The 23,857-nt window shown below is 38.5% G+C and overlaps 1 long non-coding RNA gene across 2 annotated transcripts in view; it reads left to right on the plus strand.

The window, feature by feature from the left end:
- Window positions 1-8,922: 8,922 nt before the first annotated feature.
- The window catches only part of LOC123384372, a 77,376-nt gene continuing 62,441 nt past the window's right edge, over window positions 8,923-23,857 (plus strand). The window contains exons 1-2 of one of the 2 annotated variants that reach the window (XR_006595380.1): window positions 8,923-9,107; window positions 22,730-22,823. This is a non-coding gene — a long non-coding RNA (uncharacterized LOC123384372). The remainder of the gene's footprint in view (window positions 9,108-22,729; window positions 22,824-23,857) is intronic. The other variant, XR_006595379.1, reaches the window with a different exon arrangement.

The following is a 23,857-nucleotide window of genomic DNA, read 5'->3' on the forward strand; positions in this document are numbered from 1 at the left end:
ATTTCATATAGTAAAGATGGGGAGGTAACTAGTCTTTAAATGGTTGAAGAAGTTTAAAGGTAGAAGATTTTGCATCAGAAAGTTCCAGGGAATACTGAGGCTTTACCTTCAACTCAAGCCTCCTTTAAGACCTAGAAATGAGAAATTTTTGTTCTGTTGTACAGAAAGTAACCATGTTGGTATTGGCTACATTGATAAGCTATATCAAGTCCATCTTATCAAGAACAGACAAATTCTGGTCCCAGAAAGAGGAGAGTCAAATACTCACAAATTCATGCTGCATAATTTTCTGTATGAAATATTCATTGTTTATCTAGTATGCTTCAAGCACAATGCTAGGTGTTAGTTCTCAATACCCATTCCTACCCTTTAAATTTGCCTTAAGGTGAAGGCCTTGAACATCTGCTTCCTGCCTTCTCTTTTCTTTGCCTCCAGGTGGGCAGGCATGTATACTCTTGTTAATCATTTGCTTGGGCCTTGAACTCTTAAGAGAAGCATTCTAAATATGGAAAGAATTCTGCTAAGAATTGCCTATTGATCATCTACTATTTAAAATTTTTGAAAGGCCAGCTTTCTTTGCCCATGTAATCCTCTAAGAAATATAGATATAGTCTCATCTAAAGCCTGAAGAGCAGTGGGATGGCTCTGTGACTCATTTTTTTTTTTTGTGCTGAAGTAAATCTTAAATGAGAGGAGGTTCAGTTCTAGTAGAATGGTGGCATTGAAGGGTTAGGGCTCCTAGGGATCTGAAGACAAACTCTGCCCCAATAATTTCTTTCTTTTTTTTATGTTTATTTGAGAGAGAGAGAGAGAGAGAGAGAGAGAGAGAATGAATGAGCAGGGCAGAAAGAGAGGAACACAGAATCCAAAGCAGGCTCCAGGCTCCACGCTGTCAGCACAGAGCCTGATGCAGGGCTTGAACCCACAAACCACAAGATCATGACCTGAGCTGAAGTCAGACGCTTAACCGACTGACCCCCCCCAGGCGTCCCTGGACCAATCACTTCTTAGCTATGGAGCAAATATTCCATTCTTAGAGTAGGGCCACGGGAGCCCCTGCACCAAGCCCTGTACTCTTGCAAGCCATGCCCTGGTTCTCCTTGATTGCATTTCTCTCCGTGGGGCAAGAAGTCCACAGGTCTCAGGTATACACCCACCGGGAACCCACACTTTTCCTTTTAGATCATGCTCCAAGTAGTCAAGATTAGAATTCCCTGCCAAATTACCCTGAGCAAATCCTTTCCAGGGCCTTATAGTTCTCTTGTCCCAATGTATCCTCCTGAGGGTGAATGACTGCTGGTACATGCAATTTTAGGCCTGAGGAGTGGCCAAGAGGCAGATATTTGTAGCATGGTAAGTGTGGATGAAGCTTGGGCAAGTGGTTTGGGTTTTTCTACATGTTGCATGCTTAGCCCTTTGTGAGCATGGGCAGCATATATGCTGTACAGAGAAGGTGACAGGACTCATTTGTGTTCTTGCCCTTGCCCCACAGTGGGCAAGTTATACAACTTCTCCAAGCTTCAGTATCCCCAACCATATAGAGGACTCACAATAGTGGTCATCCCTCTTAAGATGAAAGATCATGCATATATTAAAAGTTGCTATTTTAGTACTATAATTTGTTTTTAAAGAACAAACTTACTACAGAAATACCATATTATATTACTGGTATCAGAGAGAATTTTTAAAGGGAGATTTTCCTTCAAAGATTAGATTATATGAGAGAAGATCAGTATGGCATAGGATTCCTATGAAATCCTAGGATATAAAGTTTTCTCATCTGCAAAAAACATATGAAAAACAGTACCTTACCCATAAGCTAGTTGCGCCATTTGCATGAGATCATAGATGTAAAAGCATTTAGAACAGTTTTAGCACATAGCAAGTGTTCAATGAACTTTAACTAGGAGAAGTATAATTATTATAGTAAAAAAATGAGCCAACATTCATAATATCTAATTTGTTCATTTCTACATCTGATGAAAAGAGAGAAAAAGGTTAACATGAAACTTAGCCATGGTTGTTATTGCATACATTTATTGAATCCCAAGAAATAGACAATATTCTGCATAGAAATTTAGCTGTGGTTATGCAGTATGGACATGATTACTTAGGTTTTTCATTTTATTTAAAGTTTTCCATCTCCAGTGCACTCAAGAGGGCTACACCTCTATACAAAGGTGGAAAATAAGTTGTGTGAGGGAAAAGAAAAGAGTATTGAATACAGGGGAAGCATGATAAGAAAATATTTGAGCATACAGGGGAAAATGGTAAGATAATACTTGATATGTCCCTTTGTGATAGCTTATCAAAGACTGGGTTAACTTTATTGGTTTCATAAAATGGTTATGGAGAAGTTTTCCAGGGCCAGACAATCCTATGATAGTTGTCTATGAGTTTCTTTTTTTAAATATGAAATTTATTGTCAAATTGGTTTCCATACAACACCCAGTGCTCATCCCAAAAGGTGCCCTCCTCGATATCCACCCTCCCCTCTCTCCCACCCCCCATCAACCCTCAGTTTTTTCTGTTTTTAAGAGTCTCTTATACTTTGGCTCTCTCCCTTTCTAACCTCTTTTTTTTCTTCCCCTCCCCCATGGACTTCTGTTAAGTTTCTCAGGATCCACATAAGAGTGAAAACATATGGTATCTGTCTTTCTCTGTATGACTTATTTCAGTTAGCATAACACTCTCTAGTTCCATCCATGTTGCTACAAAAGGCCATATTTCATTCTTTCTCATTGCCATGTAGTATTCCATTGTGTATATATGAATTTCAAGTTCAGGAGAGACTATGGTCTTTAAGGCATCATTTTAAAAAATGTTTATTTTTTTTCCTTTTTTCCTCCTTTTTTTTTTCTTCTTTTTTTCCTTCCCCTCCCCCATGGTCTTCTGTTAAAAAAAAAAGTTAGAGACAGAGGGAACCAAAGCAAAAGAGACCCTTAAAAACTGAGAATAAACTGAGGGTTGATGGGGGGTGGGAGGGAGGGGAAAGTGGGCGATGGGCATTGAGGAGGGTACCTTTTGGGATGAGCACTGGGTGTTGTATGGAAACCAATTTGACAATAAATTTCATATTAAAAAATAAATAAAATAAAAAATAAAATAAAAATATATCTGTATATATGGAGAGGTAAATAAATAAATAAATAAATAAATAAATAAATAAATGTTTATTTTTTTATTTTGAGAGAGAGAGAGGGAGATAGAGAGAGCGAGCAAGCAGGGGAGGGGCAGAGAGAGAAGGAGAGACAGATAATCCCAAGCAGGCTCCACACTGTCAGTACAGAGTCCAATGCAGGGCTTAAACCCACAAATTGTGAAATCATGACCTGCACCAAAATCAAGAGACAGACACTGAACTGACTGAGCCACTCAGGCGCCCCCTGTAAAGCATCATATTTTAGATTTAATTCCTGGCAGGGAGTAGGTAATCTAATCTGTACATTGTTATAAAGAGGGCAAATGGGCTTTGAGCTTCCATACTAGTGTGTCAGGTACCTCAAACAAAAGGAACTTTCTGGTTATGTGAGTGACAGGCTGAAATGAAGAGAGGTGAGGAAATCTCATCAAGCACATAGTCAATAGCAAATGCTTTCAAAATGAAAATATGCAATGTTAAGTTACTTTGAAAGTTAGAAGTAGGGTTAGAACAAGCATCCACTTCAGGATCCTAGTTGCTGAAAACTTTCAAGATCAGTAATGAAGTGTTACCTCATGTTGAGTTCCCTAGAGGCAGAGCCTGAGACAGGGATTCAGTACACATGACTTACTGGAGAAGGGCTCTTAGGAGAAAGGGAGTGGGACCAGGGAATGCACTGAGGAAGTGGGTAGTCCTATCTGCAGCTGAGTTTGAACCTCATCCTATGGGGGAGCTTTAAAGTGTGAATTGCACTACACTTGGTCCTACCTTAAGGCAAGGATACTGGTATTTTTTTCTTTTCTTTTTTTTAATTTTTTTTAACGTTTTTATTTATTTTTGAGACAGAGAGAGACAGAGCATGAACGGGGGAGGGGCAGAGAGAGAGGGAGACATAGAATCAGAAGCAGGCTCCAGGCTCTGAGCCATCAGCCCAGAGCCTGACGCGGGGCTCGAACTCACGGACCGTGAGATCGTGACCTGAGCTGAAGTCGGACACTTAACCGACTGAGCCACCCAGGCGCCCCATCTTTTCTTTTCTTTTTTAAACTCACTGTCAATCACTGGCTATCTCTCCATAGTCCCCAGGAGCAGGAACTATAAATTTCAAAGCAAGGTGGAACTGGTTTGGCCAGGGGTAATTATCCAAATAAGGGGACAATTGTAAAATATCCAGAGCAGTTGGTAGATGGGTACACCGGTCTGTTAAAGGAAATTGGGGTGGAGAGTGCTCACTAGAGGCATTGTGATATGGGATTATGTATGCGTGAATGTATGTGAATACATTGTGATTATGCTTAACATAAACATGCTTCTAGGAATCACAAATATGTGTTGCAAATATGATTACATCTTTTTTACATGTGGATATTTTGAGTCCAATTCTAGTGAAAAGATTTATTGAAGAACTGGGATCTTTCAAGAGTATCAAATTCTTACTCTGTACAAAACTATATACCCTGGGTCAGCATGTGGCCACAGTTCTGTAAACCTTATTACTTAATCCATAGGATTTTGCTTCACTTTCATTCTGGGAAATGAGTTGAGAGCAATGGCTGCCTTTGGAGTGGAGCGGGGTAGGGAGAGAAGGTTTGCATTGAATCTTTGGGGGTCGACTGTAGAAATGGAGGTGACTCCACTGACTTGGTCAGAATTAGATGGAAAGATATGGAGAATCCTTTCTTTAGTTTTTCTCATACTTGGTAAAGTGGGCTCAGGATGCAGGCAGCTTGGATCCATTCCACACCTTCCCCTTGATGAGTTTTGAGAGTTTCACTCCCAGGAGTCCTAGTAGCCTATATTTCAGTATGTGATGACAGCCAAGGCCAATGTAAATGGGATCCCATGTTTCCAGTTTGCCATAATTTCAAGTTCTATTGCTCAAGGAATGAGGTGTTTCCCCTTATATTGACCAACTTGTCTATGTCCTTGCAGTTTTTTGTCAGCTATTGTTGTATTTGTTCATCAGATGGAGGTGAATTAGCTGTAGCATTTCCAATGAACATGAGAAGATTCATGGAATGGATAAAATAAACTGGTAAAATATACATATTGCATCTTACAGTAGAAATAAGTACAGTTCTCCCCCACATTTCAAGGTACATCTAACACAATGAAATAATTATGGAGATTTTTAAAGAGGAAAAAGCCAAATTTATCTAACAGGTTGCATTTTACTTTAACTCCAGAAGTAAATTCAAGAAAAGAAAACAGGCATCTAATTTTCTATTCCTTGGAACTATTTTGTACTCCCAGAAAAATTTTCTTAAATTAGTCATCTGGGGGAAAAGCCACAATAATAAAAGAAAACATGTGCACAACAGTGTAGAAAAAGATTCAAAAAAATCTTTCAGGTATATTAGAAAGTTCTCTGTACACCTGAAAATAGGTCAACAGGAGATATAGAAGCCACAGAACTTGGTAAAGCAATGTAACATTTACACTGCAGTTACATTAATATCCTACCTTTACTTCCTCTGTTATGGATTTCTTAATTTACTGAAGTTACTTAAGTCTTTTTATTATATATTTTTAATAAGCTTAAGCTTTTGATTTTGTTATGTGTTCCATTTTTAGTTCTATTCCTATTTGGGGCATGGTTATGTGGGATGTTCTTGACATGTTCAAAGACATAAGCTGTGACTTATCTATTGTTGCCCCCATTCCAGAATGCCCTCTCCACCATCATGCAATTAGAAGTGGTAACTACTTTGCCAATAATACTAAACAACCCATGCCACTCAAATCTAGAGGACAAGGATGTATAGGACACTCCTGGGCATGGCTTATAGGCTTCTAGAGCCACCTCTGGCTCTAATAAGGTATGTCACATGCTCTGGCCAATGGAACAGTAGCAAGTGTAAGGCAAGCAGAGACTTGAAAGGTGCTTGAACATTGGGGCTAGCTTTTTCTTGCTGTTGTTTGGGATGTTGAAACCCCAGAGAGAAGAGCCCTGGGTTTGTCTGCTGGAGGAAGAGAGACGCTTGGCTCAATCATCCCTGTTGCCCTGAACAACAGGCAGCCAACCACCAGATATGGCTGGTTGTGGGTATGGGGTGAGTGAGGCTATCCCAAATCAAACATCTATGTATCAGCTGACCACAGGAACAAGCACAGGAGAGCCCAGAAACATCAGCTAAGCTGGCCCAGACCAGAACTGCCAGATGATTTACAGAATAATGAACAAAACAAATGGTTCTTGTTGGTTACCAGAGGGGATGGGGAAGGTGATAGAGGGTAACTAGACTTTTAGTCGTGATCCCTCTGTAGTGCATGCAGATGTCAAATTATAATGTTGTACACCTGAAGCTTACATAATGTTATATATAAATTTCACCTTAGTTTTTTAAAAAAGGTTGTTGTTTTAAGCCTGTAAGTTTTGGGCTGGTTTAAAGAAAACTAGTAGAGCCTTGAAAAGACACTAGCCCAAATTATTTCTAATGTCATTTTGTGCCCACAAACTTTTATTTATCTTCAGGTTACTAGAAAGGTAGATGAATTTTTATCTTACAGTGCAATAAATGGGAGGCTCTAGAGTTTTTCATTTGGGTAGTTTATTCTTTAGGACTTAGCAAACCTGGCACCCTCCTAGAGGTGAAAGCTACCAAGAAATATTGAGGTACCTGCTATGTACACTTCTGCAATCCTGTAAGCCACGCTCCTACCCCTCCATTCTTTCATCCCAAGGAGGATCTTAGTGAAGAAAGAGGCCTCTCTTTCCAGTACCTTCTGTACCCCACCTGTGGAATAGAGGCCCTGTGAGGGATTCACATCAGACTCACTCTGCTCATTGATGTCTGTTATAGAGCACACTGGTCTGGGCTCACCTATTAATGATATGACCGTATGAACAGCAAGATCACTGCAAAGCATGGGCCTAATGGGGAGCCCAGGGCTCTAGCCTGAGAGTTGGGCCTGGTACAAAGGAAACAAATTACTTAATGAGAGATTCCAGGTCGTTGATCCATCGGATGTGGGCCTTTACCTGCCTGACACAAGTGTTGTCTTGTTAGCTTAACACATTCCACCTGGAGGAGTCAGCAGGGAAACCCCAACCCTGGCCTGGCTCTGCCTATGAGAATTCTTGACACACACCAACTGGCAAACAATGGAGAAAAGCTTGAAAACAGAGGAGGTATTTTGATCTTAAGCCATTGGTTCCAGATATTTACTTCTAAGATTTTCTTTGCAGAGTATAAAGTCCATAAACAGGAGAATTAGGAAGCTGGAGTTCTTCCCTGAGCTCTGCCAACCATGGCTGTATGATTATGGCCAAGCCACTGTGTTTTTTCATGGTCCCCTATTTTATCACTGGCAAAATGAAGAAGCCAAACTCTATGATCTCTTGGGCCCTTTAAGGGCTGACAGTATACAATTCAGTGGCCTTTAGTACTGTTGAAGAGCAGTCTTTCCGGTGGGTCCTTGAATAGAATTAAGCAAGAGATATGAAATCTGAAGCAGTTGAAAAGAGTGTTATTTTTCAAAAAGTTTTTAACTCTAGGCATAAGCTGGCCTTCATGGAAATACAGCATATTGGATGTTTCAGACCACTCACATCTTGAAGAGTCCTATCTGGCTTCCCAACAGCACACTCTTCTAGTTTTCCATCTACCTCACTGGCCATGTGTTGTCCAACTCCTTCCTCCTCCATCTAATCCTTAAAAATAAGGGGCCCAGTCCTGGCTTTTTTGTTTTTCTGTCTACACTATTTTCCTAGATAAGTGTCTTCAACCTTGGCTCCACACCTGAATCACATGAGAAAACTTTAAAAATCCCAGTATCTGGCCCATGCCCTAGATAAATTGCATCACCACCTGTAGGGATGATGTTAAAAATTCACCCACTCATTTCAGTCTGTGGGCAAGTTTGAGGACTAATATCCTAGATCACTGGTTCTCAAAGTGTAGTCTTTGGATCTGCAGCATCAGCATCATCTGGAAACTTGTTAGAAATGCAAGTTCTCATGTCCCTCTTCGGACCTACTGAGCCGGAAACTCTGGGGTAGGATCCAGCCATCTGTAATTTAACAAGCCCTCCAGGTGATTATGATGTATACTCAAATTTAAGAACCACTTTCTATACATAATATAATCTGAGGTTTCTATGTCTTGGCAGTCTTGACATTTTTGGCTAGATGCTTCTTTGTTGTAGGGGTGTGTCCTGTGCTTTGTCTCCCTGGACTCTACCTCTAGACACCAGTATCACCTCCACCTCCACTCCCTGCAGTGACAATCTAAAATCTCTTCATATACTGCCAAATGCTCCCTGGGGAGAAATCACCCCCTGTTAAGACCACTCCTCTCCATGAACATTTATGACAATATTCTCATTTGGCAGCACTTTAGGATGCCCTGAGGTACTTTAAAAAACACCGATGCTTAGTTCCACCATAGAGATTCTGATGAAATTAGCCTAGGGCCTGGCTCGACATCAAGATTTTTTTAAAGTTCACAGGGTGAGTCAATCCAAGGGGTAATGAAGACCGAAAACAACAAATTGTTAGACTGGCTAATCGAAGCAATCTCATTGGGCGTGGGCGGTCTCACTCGGGCTTCCCTGAGGTTCCTGCCCGATTCCAACTTGACCTCTGAGCCTGGAGGTGCATTGTGAACCCAGCTGCCGCGGGGATTCCTCGTGGGGGCTCCTCCCTGGAAGAGGCTGCAGGAGATGCCTCTTTGGGCCATCAGTCAGCCCTTTGCCATGACGCCAGGCTCTGTCAGTCAGCCCCTCCTCCATGAGCCACGTGCAGCGGGTGAGGCCCACGTGAGGTTGGTCAGCCCCTCCGCCATGATCGGCGCACAGGGGTGAGGCTCCGCGGGAGGTTGGTCAGCCTCTCTGTCAAGAGCCCCCACCGAGTCACCACCACGGCCATGAGGCCCAGCCACGAGACCCTGCACTGACACCCTGTTGTGAGGAGTCAGCACTGCCCGCTGTGAAGCCCTGAATTTATTTTGTTCCCATTTTATTGGTAAGAAATGGGGATCAGAAAAATTCAAGTGTTTTAGCCTAGAAGCCCACTGTGGGCGACACTTCTGAAACTGGTTTGCATAAGAATCACCTCAGTTGGGGTTTCACTGCATGTCTCTATTCAGGGCGGTTTGGGTCATGGCTTGAGGAACTGTATTTACGTTGAACTTTTTAGCGGTGCAGGTGCTGCTGGTCCGTGGACCACACTTTGAGTAGCAAGATGCTACACAGTGTTTTTTTCATGATAACCTTTCTAGCCCATGTGTAACAGGAATGTTTACCGCAGGCTAACATGAGCAAAAGATTATGAAAAGCACAAATCATTCAAACTGGTTGTTTTTTGGTATTCAATAACATGAGGAACCAAGAGAATTTTTCTAATGGTTTTGTAATTGTTCAAAGCTAAATGCATTTCTGGAGCCTCTTCTGACTTTGTTGAATGCTTCCTGTAAAGACTTTTCTTTCTTACTGCTGTGATTTGGGGTGTAATTCTAAAGATGAATGTCTTAAGAATGTCTTTTGATATCACTTATATTGGAACTACTATCGATTTTCCAGTTGAAACTTATTTCAGAATGGCAGAAATAATCAAATTCAGGAGATCAGCTAGATGTTATGTAGCAGTTGCAAAAGATCTAAGATAATTAAATAACTTGAAAAAAATACAAGTGGTGATAAAAAAAAAGATAAATCTTTTGAAAGAAATTTCATTCTTCAGATGTGTCCTTCCAATTTTAAAAATAGACTTTGTTATTTTTTTCTTTTCAAATTTTTATTTAAATTCTACTTAACATATAGCACAATATTGGTTTCAGGAGAATTCAGTGATTGATTCATCACTGACATGCAACACCCAATATTCATCATGACAAGTGCCTTCCCTAGTACCAGTCGGCCATCTAGTCCATCCCCCAACCACCGTCCTCCATCAACCCTCAGTTTGTTCTCTATCATTAAAAGTCTGTTATGGTTTCCCTCTTTTCCCCCTCCCCCATGTGTTCATCTGTTTTGTTTCTTAAACTCCACATATGAGTGAAATTTTATGGTATTTGGCTTTCTCTAACCTATTTTGCTTTGCATAGTACACTCTAGCTCAATCTACATCATTGCAAATGGCAAGATTTCATTCTTTTTGATGGCTGAGTGATGTTCCATTGTGTGTGTGTGTGTGTGTGTGTGTGTGTGTGTGTGTACATCATAATTTCTTTGTCCATATATCAGTTGGTGGAAATTTGGGCTTTCTCTCCATGGTTTGACTATTGCTGACAATGCTGCTGTAAACATTGGGGTGCATGTACCCCTTCAAATCCGTATTTTTCTGTCCTTGGGATAAATACCTGATAGTGCAATTGGTGGATCATAGGGTAGTTCTATTTTTAACTTTTTGAGGAATCTTCGTACTGTCCTCTAGAGTGGCTGCACCAGTTTGCATTCCACCATCAGTGCAAGAGAGTTCCCTACCCTCTGTATCCTCACTAACACCTTTTGTTTCTTGTTAATTTTAGCCATTCTTACTGGTGTGAGGTGGTATCTCATTGTGGTTTTGATTTGTATTTCCCTGATGATGAGTGATGTTGAGCAGCTTTCATGTGTCTCTTAGCTATCTAGATGTCATCTTTGGAAAAATGTCTTCTGCCCATGTCTTAACTGGATTATTTGTTTTCTGTGTGTTGAGTTTGAGAAGTTCTTTATACATTTTAGATAGTAACCCTTTATATGATATGTCATTTACAAATATCTTCTCCCATTCCATAAACTACCTTTTAGTTTTGTTGATTGTTTCCTTTGCTATGTGGAAGCTTTTTGTCTTGATGAAGCCCCAACAGTTCATGTTTTCTTTTGTTTCCCTTGCCTTTGGTGATATGTCTAGAAAGAAGTGCTGTGGCCGAGGTCAAAGAGGTTTCTACCTGTGTTCTCTTCTAGGATTCTGATGGTTTCCTTTCTCACATTTAGGTCTTTCATCCATTTTTAATTTATTTTTGTGTGTGGTTTAAGAAAGTGGTCCAGTTTCATTCTTCATGTCACTATTCAGTTTTCCCAGCACCATTGTTGAAGAGACTGTCTTTTTTCCACTGGATATTCTTTTTTGCTTTTTCAAAGATTAGTTGATCATATTTTAGGTACATTTCTGGAGTTTCTGTTTTGTTTCAGTTATCTATATGTCTGTTTTTGTGCCAGTACTGCACTGTCTTAATGACTGCAGCTTTTAAAAAAAAATTATTTTAAGAGAGACAGCATGACTGGGTGAGGGACAGAGAGAGGGCGAGAGAGAATCCTTAGCAGGCTCTGCATTGTCAGAACCCTGACCTTGGGCTCGATCTCAGGAACCATGAGCTCATGACCTGAGCAGAAATCCAGAGTTAGATGCTTAACTGACCGAACCACCCAGGCACCCCGATGACTATAGCTTTATAATGTAGTTTGCAGTCTGGAATCATGATGCCTCTAGTTTTGTTTTTCTTTTTCAGGATTACTTTGGCTATTCAGGGTGTTTGTGGTTCCATACATATTTTAGGAATGTTTGTTAGCTCTGTGAAAAATGCTGGTGGTATTTTGATGGGGATGGCATTAAATGTGTAGATTGCTTTGGGTAGTGTAGACATTTTGACAATATTTGTTTTTCTAACCCATGAGCATTGAATGCTTTTCCATTTCTTTGTGTCCTCTTAAATTTCTTTCATAAATGTTCTATAGTTTTCAGAATACAGATCTTTTACGTCTTTTGTTAAGTTTATTCCTAGGTATGTAATTATTTTTAGTGCCATTACAAATGGGATCGATTCCTTGATTTTTTTTCTGCTGCTTCATTATTGGTATATAGAAATGCAGCAGATTTCTATATGTTGATTTTATATCCTGTGTCTTTGCTGAATTCATGTATTCTACCAGTTTTTTAATGGAGTCTTTCAGGTTTTCTACATAGAGTATCATGCCATAAAATAGACTTGATTTTTTAGAGAAAGTTTAGGTTCATGGCAAAATTGAGACGAAGGTGCAGAGATTTTTCATACAACCTCTGCACACACACATTCCCCACCTGAGTGGTACATTTGTTACAATTCATGAACCTACACTGACACATCATTATCACTTAAATATCGTTAGGATTCACTTTTAATGTACATTTTATGAGTTTAGACAAATGTATAATGACATGTTTGCACCATTATAATATACAGAGTGGTTCCATTGCCCTAAAAATCTTCTGTGCACCTCCTATTCATACCTCTTTCTCTTCTAACCCATAGGAACCACTGAACCTTTTACTTTCTCCATGTTTTGCCATTTCATAAGTATAGAGATTTTTCAGATTGTCTTTCTTCATTTTGTAATATGCATTTAAATTTCCTCCATGTCTTTTCATGCCTTGATACCTCATTTCCTTTTAGTGGTGAATATTTCATTGTCTGGATATACCATGGTTTATTTATTCGTTTACTGAAGAACATCTTTTTTTTTCCTCCTTGTTAGAGAAGGTAAGTGGTGGTGGTAAGAAAAGTCTAGCGTTATCCAGGCACTAGAATTTAAAATAATTTCTGGGCAGTTTTTGCTTCTCTGATGCAAGTCATGCAAAATCACAGATTAGCAGGATGAGAAGATGGTCCTTTTAAGAAAAAAAAAGTGCGGGAAGATGTACTTTTGCTTTATTTCCCAATAATTCAAGCCTTTTCCACCAATTTTTATTGTTTGCAAAATGTTTAGGAGTGGTATTTTCCCTTACCCTCTTTAGCAGATTCCAGACAGGGTTTACAAACGTAAGTGCCTACAACAGCCAGGCATGAATCATAAATGAATGAAAAAACAATTTGGAATGGTGGGGACTGTGCTAAAATGGAAAGCTCATACTCTATCAAAAGTTGCAGCACTGATGCACCTCCCATTTTTTCTAAAGAAGTAGTAAATCTCTTACGTTTTTAGATGTTGAGACTTATTCAGTTTTTGAAGGAGAACACTGAACAGGCCCAAAACATGCTTGTAAGCTAGATTTATTCCAGAGCAAGAGAAGTGGTTAGAAGGTTTCTGGTTTTAGGTATAGATCTGGTCCTAGGTAAGTCATATTGTACTCTCAGCTTCAATATTCTGACTCATGGTATGAAAATCTTGACATTATTTATTCAAATGATGATTAAATATTTTGCAATTTGAATAGTTATGATCAATAATTATGTTTGTCACATCTCCTATATTTTTTAAATGTTTATTTAATTTGAGAGAAGGGGAGAGGGAGTAGCGCTCATGCATGGGGAAGCACAGAGATGGAGGGAGGGAGGGAGAGAGGAAGAGAATCTCAAACAGGCTCCATGCTGTCAGTGCAGAGCTTGACACAAGGATCAATCCCACAAGCTTTGAGATCATGACCTGAGCTGAAGTCAAGAATTGGATGATTGACTGAACCACCCAGATACTCCTGTCATCTCATATTAGTAAGAGAGTTGCCAGAATTTAAAAAATACTTCATCAAAAATATTTTATTGGGAATTCAGTGTTGGGAAAAAAAGTATTTAATAAGTTCAGGCAAAATTATTTGTCTTTGGAGATCATTTTTATATTAAAGATATGTATTTTTCCTGATGTTCAGATCACTGAAAATGTAAATAGTACTCCCAAAATGCAAAAAATATTTAAAAACAAATTTTAATACAGAAGTACACACAAATTGAACCAAATTGATAAGGCGTAGAACTGACAGATGACACATTGATTTTGTGTAGCAATGTACTGGGTATTTGAGATTTAAATGTATGTTGGTATTAAGTATTTTCTCTTCACAGTCTTCAAACTATTTTAGAGATGAGTTAAGTTTGATCAACTTCTCTTTGAAATAATGAACACTTCCTGGCTTCTATGAATTACACCTACTAGGATCTCTTCTGACCTTTCAGGCTATTTCTTTCTCTCAACAAGAACATCCCTAAGAAAGTTCCTAAAGTCTGTTCCTCTGTATATGCTTCCTTCTTGATAAAATTCGTTTTTTTCCCACAGTTTTGAGTAGAAACTGTATGAGGTCCACTTTCACAATTTGTGTGTTATACTCAATCTTACACTCAGGTTTGCCTTCCTTAACATTCCACACCATGTTCCTAGCCAAGGAAACCCATCACAATGACCTTGATAGTTTTCTACATCAGGTCGACCTCGTTGTATATTTCTAATTCTTTCTTGTTGGTTATCAAGCCTACCCTCAACTCTCAGCCAATGTCACTTAACATGTCAAATGGTTTTCCTTTGTTTACTTCTTCTGTTATGGTCTTTGGGTCCCCAGGAGGTAACTTTACCAAAGACAGATACCTACACTTATTTTAATGGGTAAAATACAAGTGAATGTTGTAGCTGTTCAAGGAGGGGAGCCTTATATGAATGTATTTATGTTCTATTCCTGCCTTTCCCACTATTAGAAAAATAGTTAAGAATACTATGAAGATAAAGTTAGCCAAACACTCCTGATTTTATATGTCAGTGATAGAAAGTAAATAGTTCTGTTGGTCACAAATTTCCATAGGTTATTATACTACCTCATATATACTAATTCCATTGACCCTCCTATTTCCAGGAATATATTGTTCTCATCACCCCTTCGCATAAGTGGGAATATGCCTGTAGTTTTTCTACTTTGACAGTCTTCCCCATTCTAATTAACCTTTCACAGATTTATTATCTATAAAATACTTGGTACCTCTCATACCTACTTAAAAACACTTTAATTCCTTATTTTTCTGTGGATAAAGAAACCTAAAAACTGAGTTATCATAAGCTTACCTAAATGCCTTTGGCAGTGTTATCTTCCAGGAGATAAACTTAGTGTTACTTCTGACATCTCTAGACACATCATGGACCCAATAAGCCTGTTTCTGATTTTGTCCAGAAAGGACATGGGCATTCTTTCCACTTATCTTCTCCCAAGGTAGTATTCTTGCCTAGGAACTCCTACCTCTGTTTTTGGTCATAATTCTTCATTCTCCAATGTCCAGGTATGACCCTTCTTTCTCCATGACACTTCTTTTGACAATTTGCCATTATCCCATATCCTCTCCTTCACTTGACAATAGTATTATTTATCGGTATATCCTCAGTAAGTAATAAAAATTAGCCTCTGCTATGCTGACTACCTAATACTTCAATGCCTGTGTTTTTTTGTGTTTTTTTTTTTTGAAATCTCCCAACTAAAATATTAGGTTCTTGAGTGAAGGCAATGTGTCTTGAAAAATTGGTTTCTTATTGTTAAAATTTTTATTGTGAAATAATTTGAGATTTATAGAATATTGATAAGAACATTAGGAAAAATTTCCCATAAGTCCTTCACCCAAATGTATGTATATGTATATCTCCTTATATGTATGTATGTGTGACTGTGGATAATGTTTTCTGAACTGTTTGAGATTAATTGATGTTTTACTTTCAAGCACTTCACTGGATAGTTCCTAAAAACAAGGACTTTCTCTTATAACCATAGAACAATAATCAAAATCAATATTGAAGGTGATAAAGATCTGTTATCTAATTGGCAAACTTTATTCAGTTTCATCAGTTGTCTCATTTCCTATATAACAAAAGAAAATGAAATCTGGTCCAGGATTTAATCTAGGGTCATTTGTTGCCTTTAGTTGCCATACCTCTTACATCTTTAATCTGAAGCAGTCCTTCAGTCTTTATTTTCCACACCTTGACATTTTGTTTATTTTTATTTTTTAAAAGTTTTTTTTAAATTTTAATTCCAGTATAGTTAACATACAGTGGTATATTGGTTTTAGGTGTGCAATATAGTGATTCACCAATTCTGTACATTAACTCAGTGTTCATCATGAGAAATGTACTCTTAATCCCCTACATCTGTTTCCCCCGTCCCCCCACCCACCTCCCCTCTGGTAACCATCAGTGTGTTCTCTACAGTTAGGAGTCTATTTCTTGGTTTGTCTCTGTCTCTTTTTTCCCTTTGTTCATTTGCTTTGTTTCTTAAATTCCACCTGTGAGTGAAATCATACAGTATTTGTCTTTCTCTGATTTATTTCACTTAGCATAATACTGTCTATCTCTATCCATGTCATTGAAAATGGCAAGATTTAGTTCTTTTTAATAATACTACATTATTGAGTGGAATAATAATATAAATTATTAAGTGGAATAATATTCCATTGTTTTTACATATCATATCTTCTTTATCCATTCATCTGTTGATGGACACTTGAGCTGCTTCTATAATTTGGCTATTGTAAATAATGCTTCAGTAAACATAGTGGTGCATATATCATTTTGAATTAGTGTTTTTGTATTCCTTGGGTAAAAGTACCTAGTAGTGTGACTATTGGATTGTAGGGTAGTACTATTTTTGATTTTTTTAGTAACCTCCATACTGTTTTCCAGAGTGGCTGCACCAGTTTGCGTTCCCACCAGCAGTGCATGTGGGTTCCTTTTTCTCCACATCCTTGCCAACACTTGGTGTTTCTTGCATTTTTTATTTTAGCCACTCTGACAGGTGTGAGGTGATACCTTACTGTAGTTTTGATTTGCATTTCTGTAATTACGAGTGATGTTTAGCATCTTTTCATGTGTCTGTTGGCCATCTGTATAGTCTTTGGAAAATGTCTGTTCATGTCTTCTGCCCATTTTTAAAATTGGATTATTTATTTCTTTGGGTGTTGAGTTTTAGAAGTTCTTTATGTTGTTTGGATACTAACCCTTTATCAGGTATGTGGTTTGCAAATATCTTCTCTCACTCAGTAGGTTGTCTTTTAGTTTTGTTGATTGTTTTCTTTGCTGTGCAGAAGCTTTTTACTTTGATGTAGTCCCAATAGTTTATTTTTATTTCCCTTGCCTATCTTCCTGGGAGACATACCTAGAAAAATGTTGCTATGGTCTGTATTGGAGAAACTATTGCCTGTGTTGTCTTCTAGGATTTTTATGGTTTTATGTCTCACGTTTAGGTCTCTAATCCATTTTGAGTTTGTTTTTGTGTATGGTGTTATGAGAGTGGTCCAATTTCATTCTTTTGCATGTAGCTGTCCAGTTTTCCCAATGCCATTTGTTGAAAAGACTGTCTTTTTTCCATTGCATATTCTTCTATTGTTGGAAGATTCACTGACCATATAATTGTGGGTTTGTTTCTGGGCTCTCTTTTATTTTTTATTAAAAATATTTGTTTCTGAGAGAGAGAGAGAGACAAAGTGTGAGTGGGGGAGGAGCAGAGAGAGGGGAGAGAGAGAGAGAGAGAGAGAGAGAGAGGGAGAGAGAGAGAATCCAAAGCAGGCTGCAGGCTCTGAGCTGTTAGCACAGAGCCCAATGCAATGCGGGGCTTGAACTCACAGACCATGAGGTCATGACCTGAGCCAAAGTCAGATGCCTAACCAACTGAGCCACCCAGGTGCCCCTGTTTCTGGGCTTTCTATCCTGTTCTATTGATCTATGTGTCTGTTTTTGTGCCAGTAGAGTACTGTTTTGATTATTACAGCTTTGTAGTATAACTTGAAGTCTCTAATCGTGATACATCCAGCTTTGCTTTTCTTCATCAAAATTCATTTGGCTGTTCAGGGTCTTTTGTGATTCCATACAAATTTTAGATTGTTCTAGTTCTGAGAAAAATGCTGTTGGTATTTTGATAGAGATTACATTAAATCTGTAGATTGCTTTGGGTAGTATGGACATTTTAACAATATTTGTTCTTTCAATCCATGAGCATGGAATATATTTCCAGTTGTTTCTTCATCTTCAATTTTTTTTCTGTATTGGTTTATAGTTTTCAGGGTACAGGTCTTTCGCCCCCTTGGTTAAGTTTATTGCTAGGTATTTTATTTTTAGTGCAATAATAAATGGGATTGCTTTCTTAATTTTTTTTAAGTTTATTTATTTATTTTGAGAGAGACAGCACAAGCAGGGGAGGGGCAGGGAGAGAGGGGGACAGAGGATCTGAAGCAGGCTCTGTGCTGACAGCAGAGAGCCTGATGTAGGGCTTAAATTCACACACCATGAGATCATGACCCGAGCTGAAGTCAGACACTCAGCCAACTGAGCCACCCAGGTACCCACTAATTTCTCTTAGTGTACAGAAATGTAATGGATTTGTGTGTCCTATGACCTTACTGAATTCATTTACCAGTTATAGTAGTTTTTTGTGGAGTCTTCAGGATTTTCTATATATGGTGTCATGTCATCTGCACGTAGTGAAAGTTTTACTTTTTCCTTACCTATCTGAATGCCTTTTATTCCTTTTTCTTGTCTAATTGGTGTGGACTAGGCTAGGCTAGGACTTCCAATACCATGATGAATAAAAGTGCTGAGAGTGGACATCCTTGTCTTGTTCCTGATCTTAGGGGAAAAGCTATCAGTTTTTCCCCCATTGAGTATGATGTTAGCTGTGAGTTTTTCATATATGGCCTTTATTATGCTGAGGTATATTCCCTCCAAACCTGTTTTGCTGAGGTTTTTTTTTTTTTTGAAAATCATGAATAGATGTTGTATTTTGTCAAATGCATTTTCTGCATCTATTGAAATAATCATACGGTTTTTATTCTTTCTCTTATTGATGTGATGTATCACATTGATTTGCAAATATTGAACCACTCTTGCATTCTGGGAACAAATCCCACTTGACTGTGGTGAATAATTTTTTTAATGTATTGTTTAATTCAGTTTTTTAATATTTTATTGAAGATTTTTGCATCTGTGTTCATCAGAGATATTGGCCTGTGTTCACCAGAGATATTTTTGTAGTGTATTTATCTGGTTTTGGTATCAGGGTAATGCAGTCCTTGTAGGATGAATTTGGAAGTTTTCCTTCCTTTTTTATTTTTTGGAATAGTTTGAGAAGAATAGGTATTAACTTTTCTTTAAATCTTTCATAGAATTCATGTGTGAAGCCATTTGGTCCCGGACTTGTGTTTGTTGGGAGTTTTTAAATTACTGATTTAATTTCATTAATGGTAATTGATCTATTCGAATGTTCTACTTCTTTCTGATTCAGTTTTGGTAGTTTATATATTTCTGGGAATTTATCCATTTCTTCTAGGTTGTCCAATTTGTTGGTATATAATCTTTCATAATATTCTCATGTAATGTGCACCTTGACATTTTTAGAGAGTATGAATCAGTCATTTTGCAGCATGTCCATAAACATGAATTTTCCTTGTAGTCTCCTCATGTTTAAATTCAAGTTCTACATTTTGTTTTTGTCAATAGCATCACATAAGTGATGCTAAATTTTTCTCAGTGCATCATATCAGGAGACATTTGATACTCATTTTGTCCCATTAATGGTGATATTAACATTTGTCACTTACCTAAGGTGGTATCTGCTAGGCATCTCCTCTGTAAAGTTACTATTTTTCCTTTTGTAGTTAAATATCTTATAGGGAGATACTTGAAATATTTTTTGAAATAATTTTAGGTTCACAGAAAAGTTACAAAAATTGCACAGAGTTCCAGTATCCCTTGTATCCAGCTTCCCCTTATGTTAGCAGTTTACAGAAATATAGTGCAATTGTCAAGATCAGGAAATTAACATGAGCACAGCACTCTTAAATACAGATCTTAGTAGAATTTAATCAGTCCCCCCCCCCCAATGCTTTTTCTGTATGGGATCCAAAGTAGGATCCCATATTGCCTCTGATATATGATTTTTCTTCAGTATTGCCTCGTCTTTGTGACTTTGACACTTTATTTTTTAAAAAATTTTTTAATGTTTATTTATTTTTGAGACAGAGAGAGACAGAGCATGAATGGGGGAGGGGCAGAGAGAGAGGGAGACACAGAATCGGAAGCAGGCTCCAGGCTCTGAGCCATCAGCCCAGAGCCCGACGCGGGGCTTGAACTCACGGACCGTGAGATTGTGACCTGAGCTGAAGTCGGACGCTTAACCGACTAAGCCACCCAGGCACCCCACTTTGACACTTGTAATAAGGGTTGTTACTTGTTTTTTAGACTCTCAGAGTTTGTCTGCTATATTCTCCTGATTAGGCTGGGTTATGCACTCATGGCAAGAATGCCACACAGAATGTGTTTTTGTCAATGCACAATATCAGGAGGAACATCATGCTGATAAGTCTTATTGATGATGATGTTAACCTTGACCTTTTGGTTAAGGTGGTGTCTGCTAGGTTTCTCCATGATAAAGTTACTGCTTTTCCCATTATAAACTGGTCAATATTTGGAGGGCATATTTGGAGACTATGCAAATATATTGTTTCTCCTCAAACTTTCACCACTAATATTAATACCTATTAATGGATTTTGCCAGCAAAAGTTATTACTGTGGTCTTTGTCTAATGGTGATTTTGTCTGATAGACTTTCTCAATAAACTTTTACTCACTAGTTTTAGTATCCAATGGTGATTCTTGACTGGAGCAGTTATTACTATGGTGGTTGTCAAATGGTGATATACTCAGTTTGCAATATTGTTTCTTAATGATGAGTGTGAATTTCTTAGGACATAAAGTACAGCTGGTAAATTCCTTTTGTCGCCTGTGAACCCACTGATTCTATTTTGTGTAGTACTAATGCTTGACTCTAATTTCTAGATGGTCATTGAAACCATGGCTGCTTTTGGAAGACCTCAGAGGAATTATTAAGATAATTCTTTGGGCCTATACCATATCTTTGGAATTTTGGAAGTAGATTTCACTGTAATTGGTGGTTGGCATAACACTAGCCACCACTGACATGTGTTTAGCACCTTATAATTTTGAAAGTAGCACATAAAACACTTCAAAATGTCTGTTGTGTCCACGGGTCAGATTTGGCTTACTGGCACTTGCAAATATCTTTTTATAGGCATTTTTTTTCTATTTTCTAAATCTTTTTTGGGGAAAGGGGTGGTCAGATTAAGGAACACTAGCTTGTTCTAGCGAACATCACCAACATCTCAATCTCAGCAGCTTAACACAATACAAGTTTATTTTTGTTCATAAAAAGCACAATATAGATATTTCTGATGAGAAGATCTTTCACAGGGTTATTCAGGGACTCAGGCTTTTACACTGTGGCTTCCCTTCTTCTAGATCATCTTAGTTCTTGGCTGAATTCTCTGCGTTTGTATGGCAGAAGAGAGAAGAAAGAATTTGGAGAATTGCTTGGGAGATTCTTATAACCAGGCTGGAAATGGCACATAGCACCTCTGCTTCCATTCCATTGGCTAGGATTTGGTTACAAGGTCATTCTAACTTCAAGGGAGTCTGGGAAATGTAGTTTATCTGTATGCTCAAGAGGTAGAGGGAATGCTTTTGTTGAAACTTAGCAGCTTCTGTTGTCGTTTTGATTCTTGGACATTATCACATGGCACTATGAAGCCTGAAGCTTGGCTCAGAAGTGATTAATTAATGTATTGTGTTGAATGCTTCAGGCGTATAGTTGATATCTGTAAGGTTAGGACTCTGCCTAATTTATAGAAAGAAGGCTTCCTGTCTTTTTAATTCCAGTTAGCTTTGCAGCACCCTTCCTATATCCCTTGATAGTTCTCCTGCCCTTGAATACACTGTCTTGACAAATTTTTACTTCAACTCCTCCACCTAAGCAGTATACCCACATCTTCAGGAAAAAGCCATAAATCACTCTTCAACTCCTGGTCAGCATAGAATAATCTGGAAGAGCTGAAGGAATCAGAAGCATTCCTAAAGTGGAATTGCAGAACCAATATGGGCAGTAGAGAGACAGCCTCTGGGAGAGAAGCCTCTCTCTTGCCTAATTTCTACCAGGAAAAAATGCCAAAGTCAAAATACTTTAAGTCCTACCATCAGGGGACAAAATGAATTTTTAGGACAGTCCTGTTTAAAAGATCATTTAGCGATAGCATGATTAATGTATACTGTAGCCAGAACAGAAATGCAGTCTTTCTGAATTTGTACCTCCTTCAAGTGAAATATTCCCACTACCATCCTCATAGTAAAGAAATACTGGTCACTTCTACCATATATTGAAGGAGGCCCAAACCCATAGCATTTTGGGCAATGAACACCCTTACTACTCATTAGAGAACATCCCAAGAGAAACCTATTGCAGGTAGGGGTGAGGCAAATCTATTGAATGGAGAGTGGGAGTTCTTATAATTCTTTTTTTAAAAATGTTTATTTATTTGTGAGACAGAGAGACAGAGCATGAGTAGGGGAGGGGCAGAGAGAGAGGGAGACCCAGAATCTGAAGTAGCTCCAGGCTCTGAGCTGTCAGCACAGAGCCCGACGCAGGGCTCGAACTCACGAACTGCGAGATCATGACCCGAGCCGAAGTCAGACGCTCAACCGACTGAGCCACCCGGGTACCCCAGTTCTTGTAATTCTTGATGCTTCATTTTAAAGGAGTGGTGTTCTCACTGGGAACTGCCTAAGATTGTACTCTGAGAACAGCTTAAGAACATTAATAAATACAGTTCAGTATAGAGTTTCCTTTATCAGAAAACAGTCATTCCAAATCCCATATCATTGGTAAAATTAGCTGTTTGTGAATCAGAAGGAGGTCAAGGTAAGGTGGCAGGGAAAAATGTTTTCAGCTGAGCGTGATTCCCCATGATGGATCCTGGCTGCAAAGTTCTCTGACAGCAGAAGTTTATGGCAAAGTTGGCACTGCCACCCTCACTTGGCAGCACTGCCCTCTTCCCTGTCTGTATAGGCAGAAACACACTGCGATACTGTGCTCTTCTCTTCTAGGCATCACAACATCATCGCATCGTACTATCAAAAAGAAGAAAGTGGGCTTCCCTTCTTGTCTAATCTACACCTAGTTCTGTAATTGATGTGAAATGTGAGTTTTACAGTTGGGGGTCAACTGCCACAAGTCCTCTCGGCTTCCACTGAGTCACGCCATCAAACTGCTCTTTCTCGTTATTGTTATTTATTGTTTCTTGAACTCAGCAAGCCAAAGTGGTTCATACGATAACTCTGGCAGTGACAAAACAAATATACGCACTCCTGTCCTGAGTTGCTTAGGGTTTGGAGACACAAATGATACTGTGCAAAAGAAAAATGCAGAACAAATACAGAATGGAGAATGTATATTTCCTCTTTGTCCCATTTCTTGTGCCATTGACTCCACTTTCACTGACTCAATGAAGACAAGCATGCTTGAAATATGTATCTCCATTTCTGAATGATTGAAAAACAGAAGATTTAGATATTAAAATAACTTTTATGAAAAAGTATTTTAAAAATTTCACAGATTTGACATTTTTAGTTCTTGACAGAAAAATAAATCAAATTAATTTGGGGGATGTTTCTTGAAAAAAGAATATTACTTAATATTACTGTTAATATAAGTGTAAGTATGGGGAAGGGATGTGAAGGGCTGAAATCACTTTATATCACACCAAAACACTCATTTTAACTACTTGTTATTCACAACTTCAATTTAAAATATTAAATTTTATTGCATGTGAACTTCGTGTTGGAAGCCTCCACTGGAGCTAGTTGTAAGGGTGAAGCACTTTGATGCATAGAGGAAGGATTCAGGTCTTGCTAGAGACTCAAATGAACGAGTATCACATAAGTGAGTGAGTGAATGAATGAACAAACAAATGGACCCTTCTTGTTTTTTTTTTTTTTTTAATCAATACTCTTTTCCTAGCTTTATTTTTAAAAAAATTATCAGGGGCACCTGGGTGGCTCAGTCGGTTAAGTGTCTGACTTTGGCTCGGATCATGATCTCATTGGTTGGTGGGTTTGGGCCCTGCATCGGGTTCTGTGCTCACAGCTTAGAGCCTGCTTCACATTCTATGTCTCCCTCTCTGTCCCTTCTGTCTGTCTGTCTGTCTCTCTCAAAAATAAATAAACATTTAAAAA

The sequence above is a fragment of the Felis catus genome, chromosome A3 (genome assembly GCF_018350175.1).
Source record: "Felis catus isolate Fca126 chromosome A3, F.catus_Fca126_mat1.0, whole genome shotgun sequence".
In the NCBI taxonomy this organism is placed as follows: Eukaryota; Metazoa; Chordata; class Mammalia; order Carnivora; family Felidae; genus Felis; species Felis catus.